The 20,675-nt window shown below is 45.3% G+C and overlaps 1 protein-coding gene across 1 annotated transcript in view; it reads right to left on the bottom strand.

Moving 5' to 3' along the window:
• LOC122680087 (apolipoprotein L3-like) overlaps positions 1 to 20,675 on the bottom strand; it is an 86,727-nt gene that overhangs the window by 33,635 nt on the left and 32,417 nt on the right. The window lies entirely within an intron of this gene.

Raw genomic sequence — 20,675 nt, 5'->3', positions numbered from 1 at the left:
TGTTGTACTTTAGGTTGTTTCTAATTATTTGTGTAAATAATAGTGTAAAGAACATTCTTCCTGTATAAAACTTTGCCTGTACTTGAGACCGTGTCCTTAAGCTTGTTCTGGAAGTTGAATGATTTGGTAAGGGCTCTAAATATTTCAAATGTTTTCATACCTAGAGTCGCTCTCTTGCGCCAAAAAATTGCACCAATTTATTACAGTTATATTCATATATGAGACTGTCAATTCTTTTAATCTTGCTAATTCTCAGAAGTCTCCGCTTTAAAACAAATCTTTATAGAGAAAGAACTTTTTAATTCTGTCTGGGATTACGTTGCCTTGGTAGGTGATGAAAGAAAGCAAACGTTGATTACCTTCACCAGTATTTTAAGAAGACAAAAGTGCGTTTATCAACTACTCCTCCTGAGACCTGACTGAAATGATAGTAAACATGCTTACAGGTATAATAACAGCTACTGATAGGAGGAGTCATTGTGCTTGTGGTCTTTGCTCTAGATAGCTGATCTAAGACTTTACCAAATATAATTTGGATTATTGCAGTAACCCTTGAGATATGTACCCGGGCTCCGAGAGGAGGTACTCCACGTTCAAGGTCAGGAGGGGTGGCTGTGAGAAGATACCCCTCATCCAAGGTAAGAAGCAGCAGCTGTGCTTTGCTGGAGCAGCTGTGAAGAGATACCCCACGTCTGAGGTAAGAAAAACCCAAGTAAGACGGTAGTTGTTGCGAGAGGGCATCAGAGGGCAGACACACTAAAACCACAATCACAGAAAACTAGCCAATCTCATCACAGGACCACAGTTGTGTCTAACTCAGTGAAACTAAGCCATGCCGTGTGGGGCCACCCAAGATGGTTGGGTCATGGTGGAGAGGTCTGACAGAATGTGGTCCACTGGATAAGGGAATGGCAAACCATTTCAGGATTCTTGCCTTGAGAACCCCATGAACAGTATGAGAAGGCAAAATGATAGGATACTGAAAGAGAAACTCCCCAGGTCGGTAGGTGCCCAATATGCTACTGGAGATCAGTGGAGAAATAACTCCAGGAAGGATGAAGGGATGGAGCCAAAGCAAAAACAATACCCAGTTGTGGATGGGACTGGTGATAGAAGCAAGGTCCGATGCTATAAAGAGCAATATTGCATAGTGCCGGGAGCCAGCTCACGAGATCCTGCCCATGACAAGGTCATGAGGAGAAAACCTGACAGGCAAGGTGGATCAGGTTTTCAGGGATTCTGAAAAGCTGCCCCCGGTGCTCACCTTAAAGATGATATCTGTCTTTCTGATGCTTGCTTCAATAGACTACTCCCTAATTTCTGTGACATAGGCAGAAGGTCTTCCCCAATTTCTTTCCAAATAAGAATCAATTTAGAACTTTTATCAATAAGTTTCCCAGGTGGCGGTATCTTATGAGATTATCCAGGATGAAAGGAGTGTTTCAATTTAAACTCCTTTGCTGGCATTCTAGTTTGTTTAGCAAATGCGTTTATGCCCTTGGTACTAATATGCATGACTGCTTATAATACCCTAATCATAAAATAGCATAAAGAACCTGATCATATAAAGGCCCTAATAGACATAGAGCCCTTTGGGGAGTGAGGAAGCCCTATTAGAAAACACAAGAAAAATTATACTAAAAGTGGTTATTGGGTTAACACTTGCTTGCTGTGTTTTTACTCTTAATGTGCTAAGGTTGTGCAGTGGAAACCATTAGTTAATATAATTATAGATCTAGAAAAATAAGAGCTTAGCCCTAGTGTAGTCACAATGAGATGGTTGTTAATTGTCAGCCAAGAGTGCAGGCAGAGGCTGCCTCACTGAAGCTTCAGAGTCTGTGTGGGGTAAACCTCTTAGATAAATTCAACTGACAACTTCTGCAGAAGAACTGACCTTTATGTTAACAAGGTAATATTTCTACTATGTTGTGACATGCTGTACTGTTGCCCTATGAGACTGTAACTTTTCTGTTAAGATCACCACAGAAACAGAAAATAGGTTTACATTCACCTGACTTGCATAAAATGTTAATAGGCCCCAAGGCCAGAAAATAATGTACAAGACCCTCATAAACAAAGAAGTATGCAGAAAACACCCTGGTTTCATGAAGGACAAGCTGATGTGATGTTAAACTATTTTCCCCTTAGAAATGTACTAACTTAGGGTCTAAAAGCCACGGTAAAAAAAAAAGCATCGCCAGACCCTGCTTCACACCCCCAGTCTGGTCACTCTCTCTCTCTCTCTCTCTCTTTTTCTCTCTCTCTCTTTCTCAAGTAAATTGGAAGTGGTCAAACAGGAGATGGCAAGAGTGAATGTAGACATTCTAGGAATCAGCAAACTAAAATGGATTGGATGGCGAATGGTGTGTACATCCCTGACCTGTCTGAAGATGTATCTGCTGCCTTGGAGGATATGCAAAATCAAGTGAAAGCCATGTCTAATGAACTGTTGTTATAGTAATCTTGATCATACTGCTTTGTGGGCCCTACTTCCTACAATGCCTTGTGAATTTTGTAACCCAGAGGTTGATAGCATTCTCTCATGTGGGTGGCAGGAGGGCTAAGGTACAATATATCTCAATAAATGATGCTCGTAATGGAAACTAAGAGCATCAAGAAGGGGGAATGAAGAAGGAATTCATAGGGCCTGGACTCCATCTCAGGCCTGTCTGTGCTGATCTGCGCGGCCACCTCTCCAGTGGACTCTGAACTCTGTGCTTAGCGCCTGTGGGAATGACAATGGAAGGATAAGACCCCCCTCTGGGCAGGGGAATCTTGAAGAAGAGAAAACAGACACTAATCACCCCTGCCTCCAGACACTATCTATCAGAATGTAAGCACAGGCTTATCAGTTATTAACTATTTGGAATGTAACTGCAGGCTTATTGATTATTGACTGTTTAAACACATAACACGTGAATGATGGGGTTATTGTAGTTGTATTTACCCTTCCTTTGTTTATGTAAGTCTCAAGGGAATTGGGGTAGTGGGTTTGGACACATGGGGTATAAAGATTTTCACAAATGCTGGTTGGGGTCCTTGGCTAAGAGGAGACTCTGCCTTGTGCCCGCCGGTGTAATAAACTGCACTCCACTATAAAAAAAAAATGAAAATAAAATAAAAAATATAAAATGGACTGGAATGGGTGAATTTAACTCAGATGACCATTATATCTACTACTGTCGAGAGAAATCCCTTGGAAGAAATGGAGTAGCCATCATGGTCAACAAAAGAGTCTGAAATGCAGTACTTGGATGCAATCTCAAAAACGACAGAATGATCTCTGTTCGTTTCCAAGGCAAACCATTCAATATCACTGTAATCCAAGCCTATGCCCCAACCAGTAATTCTGAAGAAGCTGAGGTTGAACGGTTCTATGAAGACCTACAAGACCTTTTAGAACTAACACCAAAAAAAGATGTCCTTTTCATTATAGAGGACTGGAATGCAAAAGCAGGAAGTCAAAAGATACCTGGAGTAACAGGCAAGTTTGCCCTTGGAGTACGGAATGTAGCAGGGCAAAGGCTAATAGAATTTTGCCAAGAGAATGCACTGGTCATAGCAAACACCCTCTTCCAACAACAGAAGAGAAAACTCTACACATGGACATCACCAGATGGCCAACACCAAAGTCAGATGGATTATATTCTTTGCAGCCAAAGATGGAGAAGCTCTATATAGTCAGCAAAAACAAGACCTGGAGCTGACTGTGGCTCAGATCATGAACTCCTTATTGCCAAATTCAGACTTGAACTGAAAAGAGTAGGGATAACCACTAGACCATTCAGGTATGACCTAAATCAAATCCCTTATGAATATTCAGTGGAAGTGAGAAATAGATTTAAGGGACTAGATCTGATAGACAGAGAGCTTGATGAACTATGGACAGAGGTTCGTGACATTGTACAGGAGACAGGGATCAAGACCATCCCCATGGAAAAGAAATGCAAAAAAGCAAAATGGTTGTCTGAGGAGGCCTTACAAATAGCTGTGAAAAGAAGAGAAGCAAAAAGGAAAGGAGAAAAGGAAAGATATTCCCATTTGAATGCAGAGTTCCAAAGAATAGCCAGGAGAGATAAGAAAGCCTTCCTCAGTGATCAATGCAAAAAAATAGGGGAAAACAACAGAATGGGAAATACTAGAGATCTCTTCAAGAAAGTTAGAGATACCAAGGGAACATTTCATGTAAAAATGGGCTCAATAAAGGACAGAAATGGTATGAACCTAATAGAAGCAGAAGATATTAAGAAGAGGTGGCAAGAATATACAGAAGAACTATACAAAAAAGATCCTCACGACCCAGATAATCACAATGGTGTGATCACTCACCTAGAGCCAGACATCCTGGAATGAGAAGTCAAGTGGGCCTTAGAATGCATCACTATGAACAAAGCTAGTGGATGTGATGGAATTCCAGTTGAGCTATTTCAAATCCTGAAAGATGATGCTGTGAAAGTGCTGCACTCAATATGCCAGCAAATTTGGAAAATTCAGCAGTGGCCACAGGACTGGAAAAGGTCAGTTTTCATTCCAATCCATAAGAAAGGCAATCCCAAAGAATGCTCAAACTACCACACATGCTAGTAAAGTAATGCTCAAAATTCTCCAAGCCAGGCTTCAGCAATACATGAACCGAGAACTTCCAGATGTTCAAGCTGGTTTTAGAAAAGGCAGAAGAACCAGAGATCAAATTGCCAATATCCGCTGGATCATCAAAAAAGCAAGAGAATTCCAGAAAAACATCTATTTTTGCTTTCTTGACTACACCAAAGCCTTTGACTGTGTGAATCACAATAAACTGTGGAAAATTCTGAAAGAGATGGGCATACCAGACCACCTGACCTCCCTCTTGAGAAACCTATATGCAGGTCAGGAAGCAACAGTTAGAACTGGACATGGAACAACAGACTGGTTCCAAATAGAAAAGGAGTACATCAAGGCTGTATATTGTTACCCTGCTTATTTAACTTATATGCAGAGTACATCATGAGAAACGCTGGGCTGGAAGAAGCACAAGCTGGAATTAAGATTGCCAGGAGAAATACCAATAACCTCAGATATGCAGATGACACCACCCTTATGGCAGAAAGTGAAGAGGAACTAAAAAGCCTCCTGATGAAAGTGAAAGAGGAGAGTGAAAAAGTTGGCTTAAAGCTCAACATTCAGAAAACTAAGATTATGGCATCTGGTCCCATCACCTCATGGGAAATAGATGGGGAGACAGTGGAAACAGTGTCAGACTTTATTTTTGGGGGCTCCAAAATCACTGCAAATGGTGACTGCAGCCATGAAGTTAAAAGATGCTTACTCCTTGGAAGGAAAGTTATGACCAATCTAGATAGCATATTAAAAAGCAGAGACGTTACTTTGCCAACAAAGGTCCGTCTAGTCAAGGCTATGGTTTTTCCAGTGGTCAGGTATGGATGTGAGAGTTGGACTGTGAAGAAAGCTGAGCGCCAAAGAATTGATGCTTTTGAACTGTGGTGTTGGAGAAGACTCTTGAGAGTCCCTTGAACTGCAAGGAGATCCAACCAGTCCATCCTGAAGGAGATCAGTCCTGGGTGTTCATTGGAAGGACTGATGCTGAAGCTGAAACTCCAATACTTTGGCCACCTCATGCGAAGAGTTGACTCATTGGAAAAGACCCCAATGCTGGGAGGAATTGGGGGCAGGAGGAGAAGGGGACGACAGAGTATGAGATGGTTGGATGGCATCACCAACTCGATGGGTATGAGTTTGAGTAAACTCCAGGAGTTCGTGATGGACAGGGAGGCCTGGCCTGCTGCAATTCATGGGGTCACAAAGAGTCAGACATGACTGAGTGAGTGAGCTCAACTGAAGTGAACTCCCTTACTTTTTTCATAGATGTTATGTGACTTGCCCAAGGTCAGAAATCTTGTCCATGACACACTAGGTTTCAACCCACTTCCTGGGCTCAAGAGCCCACACCTCACCTCTCGGTACTCTGCTGCTATTATAAAGCCACGAATGTGCGCAACAGGAGTCCAGAGTCTTCAGCAGTAGTTTGAAGACTGACTGGATGGAGACGTGACTGCTGAGTAAAGAGGAGTGGAGGGAAGAGACGGGGAGAAGGTGTACAGGCAAGAAGGATGCTTGCTTAGAGCAACATGAGAGTGATACAGAAGGATAGAGCAGGGGACAGTCTCAGCAATCTGCATCCTATCACATATTCACGCAAATTCACACCAGAGGGAGGACAACCTGGATTCAGAGACCCCAAAAAGACCATCTCTGTATTATGGAATTTAAGGGTCCTCAGGCAAACACTCTAGAGTGAAGCTTACCAGTCAACTTTACTCCCTCTTAAATATGAATGGGTCATCCAGGGTCAGATACATGGAAATGATGACAGTGTGGGAAAGGGTGACTAAGATAAACAGATGAGAAAAGACACCAGAAGAGATGGATGGACAACTTTGAAGGAAGAAAATAAGTTTAAAACTTGAATCCAGGTCGTTAAATAGATTAGAAAGGGTTTTTATTCATGAAATGAGAAGATGCACTGAGATTTGGGGAAAAGTGAAACAGACAAAAAAATCTTGGGACTTAATAAGTGTTTACAAAATAAGTCTGAAGAAAGATTGGAAAAGAAGGTCAAAAAAAGCTTCCAGAAATTTTTTCTTAAATTACAAAAGAAATGGAGCTAAATGGAGAACAGAAAAGTTGCTATTCACAATCATTCCTTAGAAAGTTACTTGAGAGTGAGGTGCAGAGGGAAAGAAAAGATGTGTGTGTTGGGGGAGGGGCGGGCGGATGATGTGAAGGATAAGAAAGAGAAAGAAAGATTCCTGAATGTGATCCAGGAATCAGGAACATCAACCCAGAGAGAAGGGAATCCAAGGATCACAGCTGGGCACACAGCAGATCTAGAGAGAAACCAGTTCAGAATGAGGTGAGAAGTCCAGAGTCTGTGGGGACAGGGGACTCGGTATCATATGAGGCACAGGTGCAAAGAAATGGAGGAAATTTGAAGATAGTGCAAGGGGTGAAAACAAAGGCAATTCAAAACATCAGGAAAAACTAAAGCTATGCCAAAATGTATGTGCAAATGCAGAGTATTAATACAAGTTACTCCAGAGAAAATATTTAAAACATCACAAAAATGGAAATTGTCTTCTTTGACTTTTAACTTTTAGAACAAAGCATTTAAATATGAGAACTAAATTTATTTGTTGTCAATCAATATAAATATTAAATCACACTTCTAGAAGTTGGGAACTGACGCATTGGAGGGTGAAAGAGAAATAGTCTCATTTTACAAAGTGTGGAATCAAGAAACACCAGTTGAACCTGAGGGCCTAAGAAAGAATGGCACAAATAAAGTGCATATAACCACAAAGTTTTCTAAAAGAAGATGTAAGATGAGTGATATAATGATATTAGGAGAAGACAGGGGAGGATATAAGAAAAGGTGCAAAAATAACTGAAATCATTATTTTCCCTGGCAAGAAGTAAGTTAATAGTATCCAATTTTTTAAATTAGGAAAATAAAAATATGATACTTAATATTTATTAGCTATTGTGGTTGGCGACTCCCCACTTTGCACCAGGCAGCATTCTAAGTGCTTCTCAAGCATTCACTTATTTTTAGTTCTCTCAATGACCCTGTAAGCAAGGAAATTATCTAAGGATATTGCTGAATTACCTAAAGAAAAAGCAAACAACTAAAAGTGCTTTTTACTGCGAAGGGGTTTCAAGAACCCTCTGTATAAACTGATTTGTTTTAAACATATGCATTTAACATTTTGGATTTTTTAAATTTTATAAAAGCAGAAGTCACTTCATAATAGTTAGTAACCCATAAGAATGGGTTGATTTCAGGCGCCATCACATAAAACTGGTGGAAGCAATTGGATTAAGAGACAATAAGAAATAAGCCTGACACCTGATGTGACAACTGTCAGTTTAGGAGGCATGTTTGTGATGATGAAGCCAAGTTCTCTAGGAAAAGGAGGGATGATAATACACGTAACCCAGGATAATCACAGTGAACTGTGGCCTTAAACAGATACATCATCTAGCAGCACCTTGCCCACAAACCTGTGCACCCATGGGCTTCTGTCCACGCAAAGGAAGCAAGACTCCTTGAAGGGGAGGTCAGTTCCACAGGTCGGCATCTATATCCACAGGTTGGCATCTATACACCCCCAAGGCAAAGATTCTCTTGGAAATGTTCAGAGCAGCATTTAGAAGGGGCACCCACATAAAATGAGCTTCCCTGGTGGCTCAGATGGTAAACAATCTGCTTGCAATGTGAGAGACCTGGGTTCAAGCCCTGGGAAGATCCCCTGGAGAAGGAATGGCTCCCCACTCCAGTATTCTGGTCTAGAGAATTCCCTGGACAGAGGAGTCAGGCTCCTGACAGCCCATGGGATCACAAAGAGTCGGACCTGACTGAGCAACTTATAATAATGCTGCTGACGATGGAAAGTGAATTCTATGATCATGTTTCATTGGGCCTAGTTGAGTCTGAGAAAGGCCATGAGTTCATAATAATTCAATGAGAAGAGTTTATATCCTAAGAAGGGAGACACAAAGCTTACAGAATGTAGCTATGCTGCAAAGAGGAGTAAGTGTAGTGGGAAATAGTTCATTGTTAATTGAATTTAATAATAAGAGGAGTCTTAAAATCTATGGGTATATTCCCTTCTGTCTATTTATGTGACCATTAAAAAGGACTGAGAAGGAAAGAATACCCCTGACATCCCAAGGCTGGCCTGGTATCACAACAGGGTGATGCTCTTCTCCTGTTGGATGTAAAGGCTCTCACAGAACTCCAGTCTCACACAGGGTCACCCTGAGAGCAGGAGCAAAGGAGACAGCAAACACCCATCACTGCGCCCTCACCCACACCTCCTCGCCCCCTCCCTTGGGTGAGAAGCATGACTGCTCATTCTTTACCAGTTACACCTTAATGCTCACTCTGGTCTCCCCCTCCGTAGGTGAGTTACTGAGACCCCCACTGATAGGAGTGCCCCTCATTTTCCATGTCACCTGATCTAGAGTGGACCCATTTCCTTACTGAGTGAGTGAAAGTCTCTCAGTCATGTCCAACTCTTTGCGACCCCATGGACTATAGAGTCCATGGAATTCTCTAGGCCAGAATACTGCAGTGGGTAGCCTTTACCTACTTCAGTGGATCTTCCGACCCAGGAATCAAACTGGGGTCTCCTGCATTGCAGGCAGATTCTTTACCAACTGAGCTATCAGGGAAGCCCCCATTACCTTATAGCCTCCCCCAAATCCCCTCCCCTGAGCCCGCATCCAAGAATCGTTCTATCACATTCTCACTGTGATGCCTGGGGCTGTCCTGCAGGAAGAGTAACATCAGCTTGTTCACTAGGGAATGTCCCTGGTGGTGGGGCTGGAGGCACTGAGTATGTGGATGGGAGAGAAATCACGTGGGCAGGTCTACCTTGAAGCAGGTGCGAGAGGACAGCTGGCTGGTCCCACGCTGCCCGCCCCGCCTGGAAGCTGCATGACCCGGGAGTCGGGGCAGCCAAGTGACATCATGAAACACGAGGACCAAGAGCCAAGGCAGAGAGAAGACGAGGACTTGGGCAGAAAGGGCTGGATCCTGGATGATGCCAAAACTTTGTAAACGCATCTGAACCCTCGATATCATCCTTCTGTCCTTCCCTCCCATTCTTGGTTGGTCCTGACCCTTGTCTGGGGCCTCAGCTGGGTGTGGACTCTGATAGTGCTTCCTCTGCTGGATTCCTGTCCAGGGTGTCCTGATCTGTTAGTTCTGATTGGTCCTTCTTTGGAAAGGCTGTTGGTGGGAGAGGGGAGGACTCTGGAGAAGCCTGTCCCTGCTCAGCTGCGTGGCCAGTCATGCATCCCTCCCCTCCTCATGGGCAGACAGATTCTCCCCAACAATCTCCCTCATGTGCCTGAAGTCATCCTTCCTGGGAAGGGAAAGTGGCTTTAAGAAAATCCCCAGCCCAACACCCAGACCCTCCTGACTGCCCCAGCTCCTGCCTTCCTCACACTCTCTGTCTCCACAGGGCCTGCTGCAGGAGACTGACTCCTCACTTGGCACAGGCTGCCCCTCCCCATGAAATGTGTTTCCCCACTGGCCTCACTATGTGACGGGTTACTTGTCCCTGGAGGCCCAGCTCCTAGCCTCCCTCTGCCACCTTCCCCCAGTTCCTCTCCAGCTCCTCTTGAAGGTCACACTTTCCTGGTTGTGTTCCCTTTTTGCTCAGTTCTTCCAGGTCTGAGAACCCTACCCACATCATCAGGGGCCCTGTCTGTTCTCTGCTGCTCTTCCTGTCCAGGACCTCTGGGCACCCTCCACCCTACTGGGCACAGCCTGGCCAAAATATGAGGGGTGGGACCCCTTCTGGGGACATGAAGCAACCAACTTCTCGATGACACAGCACAACCCCAGGTCCCCTGTGAAAATTAGAGAGGGAGGGAGGGTAGACGGGGGAGAAAGAGGAAGAGAATGGAGAAGAAACTAAAGATCCTAAGCAATCAATCATTCAAAAGGATCCAATGTAACTAAAGGGAATGATGGAAGCATTAAAAATAACATTGATTTGAGAAAACCTTTCTAAATACACATATTTCACAAGATATAAATTCTGACCTACTGAACTCTTAGAAATTAAAATTGCCATGGATCCCGTAAATCAGGTCAGAAAAAACATCTGCACCCACAGGAAAAAATGGAAATCAGCTTTTAAAAACTTAGTGAGAATAGAATAATCAATTCCCCAGGAGGTAGCTTGCCCAGGGTCACACAGCTCTCTGTGGGCCAGGGGAGGCCAAGACCAGGCCTTTGATCATGGGTACGAGGAAGGGGTGGGAATGTGGTTTTAATAACCCAAAGTTTCTAGGGTTGTCTCTGCCAGTAAAAACATAGATCTACACTCATGCCCCTCCTGTTATACTGATGTCTGTAGAGTTTGGCTTTTTATCTTAATATTGCAACAGAGGGATTGCATGTGAACCTTGTGCAGTGAGCCCTTCTCACTTCTTCCAGCAGGGCCATCTTCCCCACACAGGACCTCCCATCACCCACATCCTGAGCAGAGGGCCTGGGGAACACAGTAAGCCAATGCCCATAGACTCCCCGCTTGGTGTCCTATCCATCTCCAGGCCAAGGTCTCCCCCAGGGCCTGGCACTGAGCCTGGCACTCAGAGGCAGGGTTTTTCACAAACTCAGATTCCTTGTAACTGAAAAAAGTCCCCTTTCCCCCATCTCCCCAGCCTAGCACCCTGGGGGCAGCTTCAAGGAGGCCAGGCCATAGGAGGGGAAGCTCTGACTCCCCTGTCCTCCTCCACCCACTCTGCTTCCTCCAGTTTCCCAAAGTACTGAGTGCCCCCAACACCCACCTTCCTCCTGGGCTCACCGCTCACGTCTCAGGGGTCCACGTTCTGAGCTGAGCCCACCAGGATGGGTACCGCCGTCCCTCTGCTCTGTTCAGGGGCCCTCGGCTGGGAGGAAGCCCTCAGACACACTTGCCTCCACATCCAGGCTCTGCCCCTGCTTCACCTGCTGCCTTGGCCATGAGCTCACCTCTCTGAGCTTCCAGTTCCCTTCTGTCAACTAGTGACATCATACTTTCTCAGACATTCATCCCGAGGACGGGGAGATTGGCAGGGTCCTCCCCCCTGCTTACCCAGGTGTCTTCCTCTGGCTGAGTGTGAACAAGATCCAGAATGTCTCAGTTGTGCAGATGCAGCCACCAGCTGTGCATCTCTGCAATGACCACACACACCCTCTGTGCCCAGATATACTCTGGGAAGCAGAACTGAAAGCAAAACCCTCACTTCTGAGTGGTTCACGTCAAACAAACACCCTGCTCACAAGGCCCCACCCGGGACTATTTCCACCTCCTGCTGACCCCTTTAGAGAAAGAAGCCCAGTCCTGACATTCCACAGCCTTCTTGATACAGTCCACTCCATCTCAGGCTCCATGAAGGAAGACCTGCTACCAACACACTGTGAGTCCCTTAACAAATCACTGCCCATCCATTTCTGAGAGGGCAACAGGCAGGAAGGCCAGAGGACTCCAAACGGGTGAAATAGGCTGCAAGTGCCAGACATTTTTATCTCTCAAGCAGCAGGAGGAAACAAACCAGTGATATGTTTTTCCTTCTCTACACAAATTTAAAAGGAGGTTTCTCTTAAAATGCAGTGTTGCCATGACACCTGGTTTCACCTGAAACTAACTACTCTGAAACCTTGAGTTAACCAATACATTTCTTTTTCTTATGGAAATGTTGTCTTAAGCTATGTTAATGTACCCCAGACTCTATCTTCACGTTGGTTCCGCCAAACGGCTTAACCTACTTACTCAGATATTGTTCCCTAATCTATGTAAATGAAATTATTTGTTGGTAATCTGCCCTTCTACAAAATTCAAGTCAATCGTTTTATGGCCAGGGATGAATTATCTGGTGTCATTCTAAATTCTATGACATTCCTTTCTTTTCATTAACAGACTTGAGTGACTATATAACATACAGCTAAAGACTAGGAGGGGGGTACTCTTTTGCCCCCTTCTGATGCCTATGTCAGAAGCTTTCCCTATCTCCTTTATAACTTTAATAAAACTTTATTACACAAAAGCTCTGAGTGATCCAGCCTTGTCTCTGGCCCCAGATTGAATTCGTCTCCTCTGGAGGCCAAGAATCCTGGCGTCTTATCGTTCAGCAACAACCTTTCATTTCCATCTGATCACCCCTCCAAATTCACACTCACCAGCCCGCCTGCCTCATTCATCTTCATGCCTCCAGAATGTGGTACAGTCCTAGAGCAGACCAGTCGCTCAATGCATACTGGTCATACTCTGCTGCTGAGGGCCACGTCCAGGTGGCTTCTAGGATTCACTCACACTTCTAGGTACTTGTGCCAGGGACACCTGCTGCATCCAACTGGGAGAAATGCTTTCTGCAAAGCCCAAATCTGGCATCACCTCCTCTGAGAAGCCCTCTGTGACCTCACCTGTAGACCCACTATTTCTAGTTCTGCTTCCATGGTACCTGGAAGGGGAGCCTAAGACCACCCCTCAGCCATTCTGTCCATGCCTTTTCCCCCATCCCATCTGATCAGATCCCTCTAGACTTAGCCCTGCTGGCAGGGATGGAACTAGCGCCTTGAGTCCACATGAGGAGGGCTGGCCTTAATGGTCACTGCCATGATGTGGATGCAGAAGTGCATCGAAAGGGCTGAGAGCACGCTGCCCTTTTCTACCTCGGCTTATCTCCACCTGAAAACAGATATTTTTCTCTCCAAATGGAGGACTTTTATCAGAAAACCAGTGTCCTGGCAACTCAGAGAAGTCTACAATAGAGAGCTGGCCCTGTCCCCTGTTTGCTTCCTGAGCAAAGAGCCTCTGTGGACGGGGGGCTGGCTGAGCATGTGCCAGGCGCTGTGCTCACCCCATCCACGCCTTTCCTGTTGAACTCTTACATCAGCTCTAGGAGTGTGGGCTCCGTTTCATGGATGAAGAAATGGAGAATCAAGTTCCCACAGTCTGAGAGTCCTGTAGCTGGACTGCTGGTGAACTTCTCAGGTTGCCTCAAGCAGAAGTGACTGCAGTGGACCTGGATGCCCCATGGAGGCCCGCCTGCCCTTCCCCCAGGGCTGATTCACCCCAGGAAGTGTCCTTGGGCCATTATGGTCCCCACCATCCAGGATTGAGGGAGGGACAGAAGATTATTCCATGAGGATAGCCAACCATAGTTTGGTCTTAAAGCCAACTGTTATGTATCTGTTGTGTATTGCAGGTAAGGGAGCTGAGAGGAGGGGACAGGTGGGCGCTTTGTTTTAGCAACTCAGGGACTTGTGTTTGGTGGGAGAGTGTCAACACCTCACGTCCTGCAAACATTCACTTGACACCCTGTTCCCAGGACTCAGGGCTCAGGCCAGGGCAGACGCCCCAGAGCCCAGACACAGAGAAGTCAAGGGCACAGGGGCAGCCGCCCCGCCCCCTGACCTGTGCAAGTCCGCCCCTCCCCCACAGGAGCCGCAGGGACACCAGGGGCCTCTGCCCAGGAACTCGGGGTCCTCTGGGGACAGCTGGCTCTGGGTGTCACCCCTACAGAATGGTCACAGAGAGGAACAGTGGGAGGCAAGGGTTTTTCCTGCAGCAAAAATCAGAGCGCAGTCATCCCTCCCGCCTGCTCACTTTAATCCTCAGGCAGAAATCCAGGAAGCAGGGGGGCGGGAAAGCCACATGGGCCTCCCTGGGGGACACCTGTCTTCATGAGGGTGCCCAGGCCCCCCTTCCTCAGTGCTTCCACTACAGGCCAGCTGGGGGCCCTGAGCCGTTGGTGGGCATCCGGGGACTCACTTCCTGAACAGGTCGCCCCTTCATCAGGCCCGGAAGCCAATGATGACGTCCGTGATTTTCAGGTCCCGCTCCTCCTCCAGGTGGGCCAGCACGACTGCCCAAGAAGACCTTGGTCTGGCCCAAGTGGTACAGGTTGCTCTCGATCTCCAGGGCCTTGATCTAGAAGAGGAGATCTGGCCGCTGACCACATGCCACCCCAGCCACCACGGAGTCCTAGAGAAAGGCCAAGGCCCTGGATCAGTCTTAGTGCTCTGCGGTCAGAGTTCTCCTGGTGGAGGGAAAGTGGGGTTGATGGACGCCAGGAAGGGGGCAGGTGGGGGCCATCTAGGGCCAGGTAAGGAGTCAGACTTGCAGAGAAACACGGAACCTGGGCCCTGAAGGGATCTTACCTGCTGGCATCTCTGTCTCCATGCATTTCTAACACAGGTGGCAGTGGACATCGGGGCTCCGGTACATTACACTAGGTAATTAGAAAAAGAGTGTTTCTTTAAACAGTTAGTTTAAAGTCAAGAGGGACTTTGACATACTTAGGAACCTAAGGAGCGAAGCAGGGGAAGCCAAGAAAGTGGGGCCAGTTGCAGCATGGCTCACAAGTGCCACAAGTGGCTTGGAGGCAGTGCTGTGACAAGACAGATTTTTCATCAACAACTGTCATTGACAAGGATGCTGGGCCCAGACTGGGTGTGACCCAGCATCTGTGTGTAACCACTTGTTAGACGCTCTGTGCAGGCAACACAGTTTGCCAAGAAGAACCAGCTTTCATCTAAGCCAGGACCTCCACAAGCTGAGGACACCCCTGTTCAATTAGGTCCAAACCTCTTGGGCCAACTATTGGAGTCTGTGTGCCAGGTGGTGTGAGGTCAGGTCTGGCACTTGCTGGCCATGACTTTGGCAGTATCAAAGCCAACAATGCCTACAGGTGTGGCCTTCACCCAGGGGGCTATGCCACACTCCCTTCAATTCCCCAACCCTCACCCAGCAGATATCCAGGGATGTCTGGAAAAGGCAGCCTCAGAGTCTTGGGATATAGGAAGGGGCTCGAAGGAGAGAAGCTCATATCAAAGATCTTGAAGCCAGCAGTGTCCAGGATCCTGATGAATGAGACACTCTGCCTCTAGGTCTTGTGCAGAGCCTTGTTGATGCACAGGACCAGCCAGTGGAGCATGCGCTCATGGGTGGCCTTGGCCAAGGCCTCGATGGCAAAGTCAGCCTGGAGGGACCCACGGGGCGGGTGGCGGTTGGGGGGTGGATGGGTGAAACATAGGGAGACTTTAAGCACTCATTCTCTTTACCCCAACAATGTCATCTGCAGGACCTAGTCCCAGAAAAACAGCCTCAAAGATGAGGGAAAAACTTCATACACAAACATGTTCACTGCAGTGTTTTTGAAAATGAAGGAAGTTGCAAGAGCCTAAACTTCCAACAATATGGGCAGAGCGAACTTAGACATTTGCAAAGTGTTACTCCTTCAATTGTGTTCAACTCTTTGTGAAGCCATGGACTGTAGCTTTGGAGACTCCTCTGTCCATGAGGTTCTCCAGGCAAGAATACTGGAGTGGGTTGCCATTCCCTTCTCCAGAAAGTCTTCCTGACCCAGGGATATGAACTCGGGTCTCCTGCACTGCGGGCAGATTCTTTAGGGTCTGGCCATCAGGAAAAAACCTTTTTAAAATATAGGGATGAACTAAAGTATGTACAGAAGAAAGGACAAGATTTTTGAGGTTTGCTTCCGAAAACATAGCTGCACTGTAGGGAGCTGTCCCATTACTGAGGGAATGATTTTACTTCTCTAGGTTTTACCCGATTTCCTGAATCTGAAGTGTTAGATGTAGTGTCTTCATAATGAAATATACAGCTTCTTTAATTATCACGTTAAACAATGTCAAAGACAAAAGTGTGGAGAAGGCTCTGCAGCATGTGGGGAGGGACTTAGGAGACCTCCTGGGATCATTTCCAGGTCCCGCGTCTCTGGTTTCCTGCCCTGGGCTCCAGGTGTGGGAGACTGTCAGGTGGTCATTTGCTACACGCGTGGAAACACAAATAGTTGGTGGTCTGTGGAGCAGGACCGTGGGGGTGAGAACAACACCCAGATGATCCCCTTTCCTCCCTGAAGAGGAGGAGCATGAAGGCTCCTCAGAAGGTCCAGGTAGGTGCAATCCCAGATGGGTGACCAGGTCAGAACATGGCCTTGCAAGGATTTCCCCTCCATCCCTGCCCACTTCCCTCAGTCCTGCTCCTGGGGATGAAGTGAGCCTGGCACCCAGCTCTGCCCTTGGGGGACCAGAAGCTCCAGCAGGCTAGGCTGCAGGGAGGCTTTGAGTGTCTGTACTCAGAGTCATGGGCAGCTGTGGAGGAGGGGAAGCAGGAAGGGCTAAGATCAATATTCTTTTTTTTTTTTCATTTATTTGCATTAGTTGGAGGCTAATTACTTAACAATATTGTAGTGGTTTTTGCCATACATTGATATGAATCAGCCATGGATTTACATGTGTTCCACATCCTGAACCCCCCCTCCCACCTCCGTCCCCATCCCATCCCTTTGGGTCATCCCAGTGCCCCAGCCCTGAGCACTTGTCTCATGCCTCAAACCTGGACTGGCAATCTGTTTTACAATTGATAATGTACATGTTTCAATGCTATTCTCTCAGATCATCCCCACCTCGCCTTCTCCCACAGAGTCCAAAAGTCCGTTCTACACATCTGTGACTCTTTCTCTTTCTTACATATAGGGTTATCGTTACCATCTTTTAAAATTCCGCATATATGCGTTAGTATACTGTATTGGTGTTTTTATTTCTGACTTGCTTCACTCTGTATAATGGGCTCCAGTTTAATCCACCTCATTAGAACTGATTCAAATGCGTTCTTTTTAATGGCTGAGTAATATTCCACTGTGCATATGTACCACAGCTTTCTTATCCATTTGTCTGCTGATGGGCATCTAGGTTGCTTCCATGTCCTGGCTATTATAAACAGTGCTGTGATGAACATTGGGGTACACATGTCTCTCTCAGTTCTGGTTTCCTCAGTGTGTATGCCCAGGAGTGGGATTGCTGCATCATATGACAGTTCTATTTCCAGTTTTTTTAAAGAATCTCCACACTGTTCTCCATAGTGGCTGTACTAGTTTGCATTCCCACCAACAGTGTAAGAGGGTTCCCTTTTCTCCACACCCTCTCCAGCATTTATTGCTTGCAGACTTTTGGATAGCAATCATCCTGACTGGCGAGAAATGGTACTTCATTGTGGTTTTGATTTGCATTTCTCTAATAATGAGTGATGTTGAGCATCTTTTCATGTGTTTGTTAGCCATCTGTATGTCTTCTTTGGAGAAATGCCTGTATAGTTCTTTAGCTCATTTTTTGATTGGGTCATTTATTTTTCTGGAATTGAGCTGCAGGTGTTGCTTGTGTATTTTTGAGATTAATCCTTATTCTGTTGCTTCATTTGCTATTATTTTCTCCAATTCTGAAAGCTGTCTTTTCACCTTGCTAATAGTTTCCTTTGTTGTGCAAAAGCTTTTAGCTTTAATTAGGTCCCATTTGTTTGGTTTTGCTTTTATTTCCAATATTCTGGGAGGTGGGTCATAGAGGATCTTGCTGTGATTTATGTCGGAGAGTGTTTTGCCTATGTTCTCCTCTAGGAGTTTTATAGTTTCTGGTCTTACATTTAGATCTTTAATCCACTTTGAGTTTATTTTTGTGTATGGTGTTAGAAAGTGTTCTAGTTTCATTCTTTTACAAGTGGTTGACCAGTTTTCCCAGCACCACTTGTTAACGAGGTTGTCTTTTTTCCATTGTATATTCTTGCCTCCTTTGTCAAAGATAAGATGTTCATAGGTAGGTGGATTAATCTCTGGGCTTTCTATTTTGTTCCATTGATCTATATTTCTGTCTTTGTGCCAGAACCATACTGTCTTGATGACTGTGGCTTTGTAGTAGAGTCTGAAGTCAGGCAGGTTGATTCCTCCAGTTCTATTCTTTTTTTTTTTTTTTTTTTTTCAGTTCTATTCTTCTTTCTCAAGATTGCTTTGGCTATTCCAGGTTTTTTAATTTCCATACAAACTGTGAAATTATTTGTTCTAGTTCTCTGAAAAATACTGTTGGTAGCTTGATAGGCTATGCATTGAATCTATAGATTGCTTTGGGTGGTAAACTCATTTTCACTATATTGATTCTTCCAATCCATGAACATGGTATATTTCTCCATGTATTTGTGTCCTCTTTGATTTTTTCATCAGTGTTTTATAGTTTTCTATGTATAGGTCTTTTGTTTCTTTAGGTAGATTTATTCCTAAGTGTTTTATTCTTTTTGTTGCAATGGTGAATGGTATTGTTTCCTTAATTTCTCTTTCTGTTTTCTCATTGTTAGTGTATAGGAATGCAAGGGATTTCTGTGTGTTAATTTTACAGCCTGCAACTTTACTATATTCACTGATTAGCTCTAGTAATTTTCTGGTAGAGTCTTTAGGGTTTTCTATGTAGAGGATCATATCATTGTTTTACTTCTTCTTTTCCTATCTGGATTCCTTTGATTTCTTTTTCTGCTCTGATTGCTGTGGCCAAAACTTCCAAAACTATGTTGAATAGTAGTGGTGAGAGTGGGCACCCTTGTCTTGTTCCTGACTTTAGGGGAAATGCTTTCAATGTTTCACCATTGAGGATAATGTTTGCTGTGGGGTTGTCCTATATAGCTTTTATTATGTTGAGGTATATTCCTTGTATTCCTTCTTTCTAGAGAGTTTTTATCATAAATGGATGTTGAATTTTGTCAAAGGCTTTTTCTGCATCTTCTGAGATAATCATATGGTTTTTATCTTTCACTGTGTTAATGTGGTATATTACGTTGATTGATTTTTGGATATTAAAGAATCCTTGCATTCCTGGGATAAAGCCCACTTGGTCAGATGTATGATCTTTTTAATATGTTGTTGGATTGTGTTTGCTAGAATTTTGTTAAGGATTTTTGCATCTATATTCATCAGTGATATTAGCCTGTAGTTTTCTTTTTTTATGGCATCTTTGTCTGGTTTTGGTATTAATGTGATGATGGCCTCATAGAATGAGTTTGGAAGTTTACCTTCTTCTGCAATTTTCTGGGAGCGAGTCATTCTAGCCCAATGTGGGGAATAGACAGGTAAGGCAGGGCAGTGCCCCAAAATAAACACAATGGAAGATCCTGCAGCAGTTCTGGTTATACGTGAAGGCAGCCTGGGTGAGATGTGTCCTGTCTCTCTCTGCCCCTCTGTTTACGGCTGACCCTCTCTCACACTGCACAAAAACCCTCTGCTCTCAATCACCCTTGGGTGCCCCGTCTCCATCCTTGTCCATGGGGCTGGAGGAGGAGTATCCACATGCTCAGCCCAAGACAGATGACATGGGCTCCCCTGGGCATCCCATGGGGACTGCAGGGCTCCAGGGGCTTAGGGAAATGATTGGATGGGAGCCCAGCAAGCAGGCAGGAGGAGCCATGGAGGACGTGCTCCCTGAGATCCTGGGAGACAGGCTCATGGGGAAGGAAGTCAGGCATCCTGAGGCCAGGTGAACCCATCAATCAGTGCAAGAAAGCCTCACTGAACCAGCTCATATTTACTGGACCAGATTCTAGAGAACACAAGGTGGGGAGAATCAGAGCAACCTGAAATATCTTCGCCAGCCTCACCCCCAGCTGAAGAAGAAACCGAGGGTCAGAGAGTCGTGTTTGTTGGCCCCAGGCTGTTTCATCTCCTCACACTCTGAAAAGTTCCTTGACCTGTTTCTGCCTCCTTGGTTCATCCTTCTTTCTTTCTTTTTTAAATCAACCTCTGTTCCTACTCCACACTTGGACTTTCATGGAGATGTCCCTGGTCTCTCAGTCACCCTGGACCCAAAGAGCACCTGGCGACTTGTCACCTGTTTCCCCCACTGTGCTGTCATCACCATGGCTGTCACCAACGTCAGCACCATTATTGTCATCAAGAGTCACTGCCTGAAGATCTACATAGACAATTCTCCATGCAGATGTACAGATGGCCACAAGGACATGAAAACATACTCAATATCACTAATTATTAGAGAAATTCAAGTCAAACTACAATAAGTTATCTCCCCTACAGCAATCAGAGGCACCATCATTTACATCTACAATGCTCTGAGGCTGTGGAGAAAAGGGAACCTTCCTCCACTGTTGGTGGGAATGTAAATTGCACCCGCCATAGAAGACTACATGGAGTTTTCTTAAACAGTTAAAAATAGAGCTACCACATGGTTTAGCAATCCCAGTTCTGGGCATATATCTAGAAAAAAATAAAGCTCTAATTTGAAAAGATACATGTACCCTGATGTTCATAGCAGTACTATTCATAAC

This window comes from Cervus elaphus, chromosome 22, assembly GCF_910594005.1.
Source record: "Cervus elaphus chromosome 22, mCerEla1.1, whole genome shotgun sequence".
Taxonomy (NCBI): Eukaryota; Metazoa; Chordata; class Mammalia; order Artiodactyla; family Cervidae; genus Cervus; species Cervus elaphus.
This window is presented reverse-complemented; position numbering and strand designations above follow the sequence as displayed.